Source organism: Microtus ochrogaster, linkage group LG5 (assembly GCF_000317375.1).
Source record: "Microtus ochrogaster isolate Prairie Vole_2 linkage group LG5, MicOch1.0, whole genome shotgun sequence".
Lineage (NCBI taxonomy): Eukaryota > Metazoa > Chordata > Mammalia > Rodentia > Cricetidae > Microtus > Microtus ochrogaster.
Genome location: NC_022031.1, coordinates 66,205,001 through 66,210,728, shown reverse-complemented (window position 1 = coordinate 66,210,728; position 5,728 = coordinate 66,205,001). Strand labels below are relative to the sequence as shown.

At 42.2% G+C, this 5,728-nt stretch overlaps 1 protein-coding gene across 1 annotated transcript in view; it reads left to right on the top strand.

The window, feature by feature from the left end:
• The window catches only part of Cpne3 (copine 3), a 48,476-nt gene that overhangs the window by 6,610 nt on the left and 36,138 nt on the right, over window positions 1-5,728 (top strand). The gene's annotated exons all lie outside the window — the stretch shown is intronic.

Here is a 5,728-nt window from a genome sequence, read left to right as displayed (position 1 = left end):
CTTCCTTCCTTCCTTCCTTCCTTCCTTCCTTCCTTCCTTCCTTCCTTCCTTCTTTCTTTCTTTCTTTCTTTCTTTCTTTCTTTCTTTCTTTCTTTCTTTCTCTCTTCTTTTTTTAATTTTTGAGACAAGGTCTTGTGTATGCCAGGGAACTCAAGTCACAGCCAGTATATCCCAAGTGCTGATACAAGCTTCTATCACACACAGCTTTAAATTCTTTTAAAATAAAACTTTTAGTCTCAGAGTTTGGCTGCTTGCTTTGTTATTTATTTATTTATTTGGATCCTGGGGGCCTAATGCACTTTACCACTAAGCTACACCCATAGCCAGAATCTGACTTTTAAGTGCAGTACATATTGTGGTTTGAATTTTAAATGTCCCCAAGATCTCATGTTAGAGGCTTGGCCCTCAGAGCACAGTTCTCAGAGGCGAAACTTTAGGAGGTGGTTGAGCAGGTTCTCTGAATGGGTTTACACCTGTATTTATTTATTTGTTTGTTTTTGTTTTTCAGACAGGGCCTCACTTTGGAGAGTGAGACCTGACTGTCCTGGAACTCTCTTTGTAGACCAGGCTGACCTCAAACTCACAGAGATATGTCTACCTCTGCTTCTTGAGGGATTTATACATTTATTAATTTCATATCTTAATGGGGTTGTGTATATGTGTACATGTGTGTACCTGTTCATGTATGTGCAGATAGCCATGCGTGGTGTGTATAGAAACCTTTGGTGTTTTTTTTCTGCCATCTGCCCTGATATTTTGGACACAGGTTCTCCCACCGGCCTGTAACATGCAGAGTAGGCTAGCTGAGTCCATTTGTCTTTGCCTCCCAGCACTGGGATTACAAACTAGTGCCACTGCTCTTTGCTTTGCCAGGTGCTTTCTGAGACTGGAACCGAGACATCCCATCTTCCTTGGCAAGCACGTTCCCAACTGATCTGTGTCTCCAGCCCATATGGGGGCTTTGCTGGAAAGGCAGGCTTTTTCTTTGTTCCCTGGAAGCCATTACATGGCAGTATTCTTCTGCTAGTTGTTTCTGCCACGATGGGATGCCTCAACACACACACACACATGCACGCACGCACGCACGCACGCACCCCAAACAATATACCTTTCCTTCTAAAGTTGAGTTTTCTCAAGTATTTTGTCACAGGGACAGAAAGCTCACTGACAGCTCCTTAGAATAAACTTTGCTGTTCTAAGATGACCCATCATGTTGGACGTACCTGCATGGTGGACATGAAAATGTAGACATGCCCTAGAAAAGAGAAAAGGGGCTGGAGAGATGACTCTGGTTAAGAACCCTGGCAACTCTTGCAGACCCTGATTGGTTCCAAGCTTCTAATTCTAGTTCCAAGGGAACTGATGCCCTCTTCTGGCCTCTACAGGCACTACATGCACATAATCCACATAGACATATAGACAAAGTACTCACTATCAATAAAAATGAAATAGAAAGGAGAAAAGCCTTCCTTAGCAACCTCCAGATTAATGGACTGTCTCAAAGAGGAGCTGCTCTATAAAATAAGCCACCTTGCTCCTTCCATTCTCTGACCGACTACTGATACTTTGGTTCCAGTTGTTTAAGAAAGATGTTAACAATTACAATCTAAATATTAGTCTTACCATTTTTGAGATCCTATTTCACTATTCATTTGTGTCATCATAAAATTTTATTTGACATTTTCAGACCCAGGCCAGCTGGCCTTGGCGAGTTCCCAATAGAACATCCCCATTGTCTCAGTGTGTGGGTGCACCCCTTGCGGTACTGAGTTCCTTGCTGGCGCTCTCTCTCCTTCTGCTCCTGACTTGGACCTTGAGATTTCTGTCCGGTGCTCCAACGTGGGTCTCCATCTCCTTTCATCGCCTGATGAAGGTCAACAATCAGGAGGATGCCTATATGTTTTTCTTTGGGTTCTCCTTATTTAGCTTCTCTAGGATCACTAACTATAGGCTCAATGTCCTTTGTTTATGGCTAGAAACCAAATATGAGTGAGTACATGCCATGTTCCTCTTTTTGGGTCTGGCTTACCTCACTCAGGATGGCCAGACTCGCTGAACATAGCGGACAATGAGGACTACTGAGAACTCAAGAACAATGGCAATGGGTCTCTGATCCTACTGCATGTAATGGCTTTGTGGGAGCCTAGGCAGCTTGGATGCTCACCTTACTAGAAATGGATGGAGGTGGGGGTTCCTTGGACTTCCCACAGGGCAGGGAACCCTGATTGCTCTTCAGGCTGAGGAGGGAGGGGGACTTGATTGGGGGAGGGGGACGGAAATGGGAGGCGGTGGCAGGGAAGAGACGGAGATCTTTAATAAATAAATAAGTTAAAAAAATTTTATTTGATATACAATAATTACAGAATCAATTAAATAACATTATTATTATACCAAGCAGATAGTAATTAGAGGTACTTTATTGCCCTGGGAATATTTTGTTATGATTAGATAAAACATCTGGGTTGTAACTTTGGTCTAGTGCTTATTAGATTAGTAGCTGTAGGCTAAATATTTTGTGTGTGTGTTTGTGTGTGTGTGTGTGTGTTTATTACTTAGCCCAGATTAACCTTGAATTCTCCCTATGACCAAGGACATCCTTGAACTTCTGACCTTTCTTCTTCTACTTCCTAAGTACTAGATTACAGACTTAGCCCTCCAGGCTTAGTGGAGGTGGGAACTAAATCCAGGTCTCTATGCATGGTAACCAGGTATTTGACCAACTGTGCTACATCCCCAGCCCTCATCTAACAGTTTAAAAGAACTCACTTTTTTGTTTGATGGTTAATTGGTTTGGGGTGTTTGAGACAGAATGTGATGTAGCCCAGGCTGCATTTAAACTCTCAATATAGTGAGAGAATGTCTGGGATACTGTTTTAGCACACTTCTGAATATGCTTGAGGGCATTTCCAGAAAGGATTAGCTAGGTGGGAAGATCATCCTGAAAGTAGACTGCAGTCACAAGGGATATGGAACCCAGATGTAGTTAAAGGGGGGGGGGGGGAGAAGTAGAATGCATAGGCATTATTCTCTCTGCTTCCTGTCTACCCTGAGGTCACTGGCCCCCTGACCATGTATGCTGCATTCACCTGAGCTTTGAAAGACTCAGGGTAAACGTGAGCAGATGTATATGAAGACGTTAAGATGCGTCCTTAGTTTATGCTTGACTTCTCTGGTCTGAAGGGGAAGAGTTGTACTAGTTAATAGATTTAGGGCAATGTCCTGTTGCTAACATATCAGGCTTCCTAGATACCCTCTAATTTAATGTTTTGGTGTTGTTTTTCTTTTTCTACCTTTATTCTGTGCCTCTTGTGTTTTATTTTCAAGCATCCTCCCACACACACAAATTAAGGTAGGGGTGGAAAGAGACTATTACTATGTTAACAGAGTGATAGAAGTGTTCCCTGATGTTGCGTGTACAAACCTTCGCTTCATCTATTTAGAACCCTGGTCTGTTGGACCCTCTAAACCTGTCCAGTCTCCTGTCAGGTTTGTTTTACTCCAATTAGTTCACTTTTATACCACATACTTTGGTGTCCTCTCTATCCTGCTTTTTCCTGTGTTTGTGCTATCTGCCACTTCTGTTCAGATTGAATTCTTCAAAGTCCAGGCAATGTAAGTCTGCCCCAGACTGTCAGCTATCTCCAGCAGCTGTAGCTTTTCCTTGCCATTTATAGCCTTTATGTGCACTATTAATACTATAGTACTTAGCTATTCTGATACATGTTAAAATGACAGAAAATGAAATAAAACCAGACCATTAGAGCTAACTACAATTTTGTAAATGTTTCTGTATTTTTAATTTTATTGTAATATCTCTGGGCAGAGAAGATAGGAAGCAAATTGGAGGTTTGGGGGAGCTGTCATTCCTGAAGAAGTAGTTCTGAGGTGAAGGTGAATGGACATTGGCACTAGTATTGATTTTTTTTTTTAATATGTATTGAGAGTACCAGGAAAGATGGCCCTCAATCAGTTCAATAAAGTACTTTGCTTCTTTCAAGCGTGGGAACCTAAATTTGCGTCACCCATGTAAAAAAGTGTCTGTGACCCTAGCTGTTATGCAAGGGGGCTGGCTGGAACGTATTTTTTTTTTTTTTTAGTTTTTCCGAGACAGGGTTTCTCTGTAGGAACGTATTGACTGTCCAGCCAAACCAAACTGATGAACTCAAAGTTCAATGTTTCAAAAATAAGAATAAGCAGTTGAGGGAGACACTTGACATCGATCTTTGACCTCCAAATGCATTCTTCCTGACACACATGTATACGCATACATGAACATTCACACACAAAGTAATTAATGAGTGTTTTGAAATTGTCAGAGGATCATATTCTTACCTTGTGCTCAATGAGGCATTTTCTACAGCACATAAAAGTTACTGCATATTAAACATGATGCTGAGTGGACTGACTCCTGTTGGTGTAGCAGCTCACCTAAATTCCAAAAGTAGAGAGCACTGAGCACTCCAAATGCAAAGGATGTTGGAGGAAGTGTCTTTCTAGCCCAGAACCTGCACCACCACCGTGAACTCCTTATGCTACACAGTGGGCTCTGTTGACATCCAGTGCGGAAGTGTAGTCCCGGTTCCTCTGTGAACCAAGGAGAAAAGCACTTCACCCTCAGTACTCAGGACTTTCCTACCCTCCCTTTTCCTTCACCCTCGGTACTCAGGACTTTCCTACCCTCCCTTTTCCTTCACCCTTGGTACTCAGGACTTTCCTACCCTCCCTTTTCCTGGATTTTTTTCAAGACAGAGTCTCTCTCCATAGAGCCCTGACTGTTCTCGAACTCAGGCTGGCCTTGAATTTGGAGATCTGCCTGCCTTTGTCTACCAAGTCCTGGGATTAAAAGCTTCTGCCACCAAGCAGTCTACGTAACTTTCTCTACGTCAGACCCCATCAAGTGCTCTGCCCCACCCTCATTAAATACCTTAATGTATTTTATTTGGCGGTTAAAACTGGGAAAGTTAGACTAATTGGTATTTCTTGGCAAGCCGTCCAGTTTGCTGAATGTTGTTTGTGGAGCATTCTCATTGGAGTCATCTAGAGATGATGCCCAAGTTGCACTTTAAAAAACATAGATAGAAGAAACAGACAAATAGCAGAACCTCCTCAGTCTGGACATACACAACATCTATTAGAATGAGTAGTGAAGGCCTATGGAACCTGTCATGGTTGCGTCTCCAGTTGAAAGTTCAGGAAGAACATCTCCATGTTTGACCTGTGACTTCTCATCCTCGTCTACGTTTTTTGCTTGTTTGTTTGTTTGCTTGTTTGTTTTTTATATTGTAGGATAAATGCAGTAGCTGTTGGTAAGATTTGCTTTCTAGCTGTTTTTAATGGTTTTAATACCCTTAAGCATTTCTTCTTGTCACTGGAGTGAGGAGTCAGCCTGTCCCAGAAGAGGGTTTCAGGGGACACTTGATAAAGATGTTTAAGTTTGAGAGGTTGTTATCGGAATCAGCTCTAAACAACATAACAGTTCACCACTATATTTTGTACATAGTGTAAGCAGAGGATTAATGCATATCAGTAGCTATCTTGAAAGGTATGTTTTACTGCGAGGTCATAAACAGGCTTTACTCAGTGGAAGAATAAAGTATCACTGAATTAAACTACTAAACACCCCCATCCTCTGGCGGCTGGAACTACAATCCCATTCTAGCAGAGCTGCTCAGTAAGTCCCGGCTGAAGGCTTGCATTAGGAATTCACTCATTAAGAGTGAGCATTCTT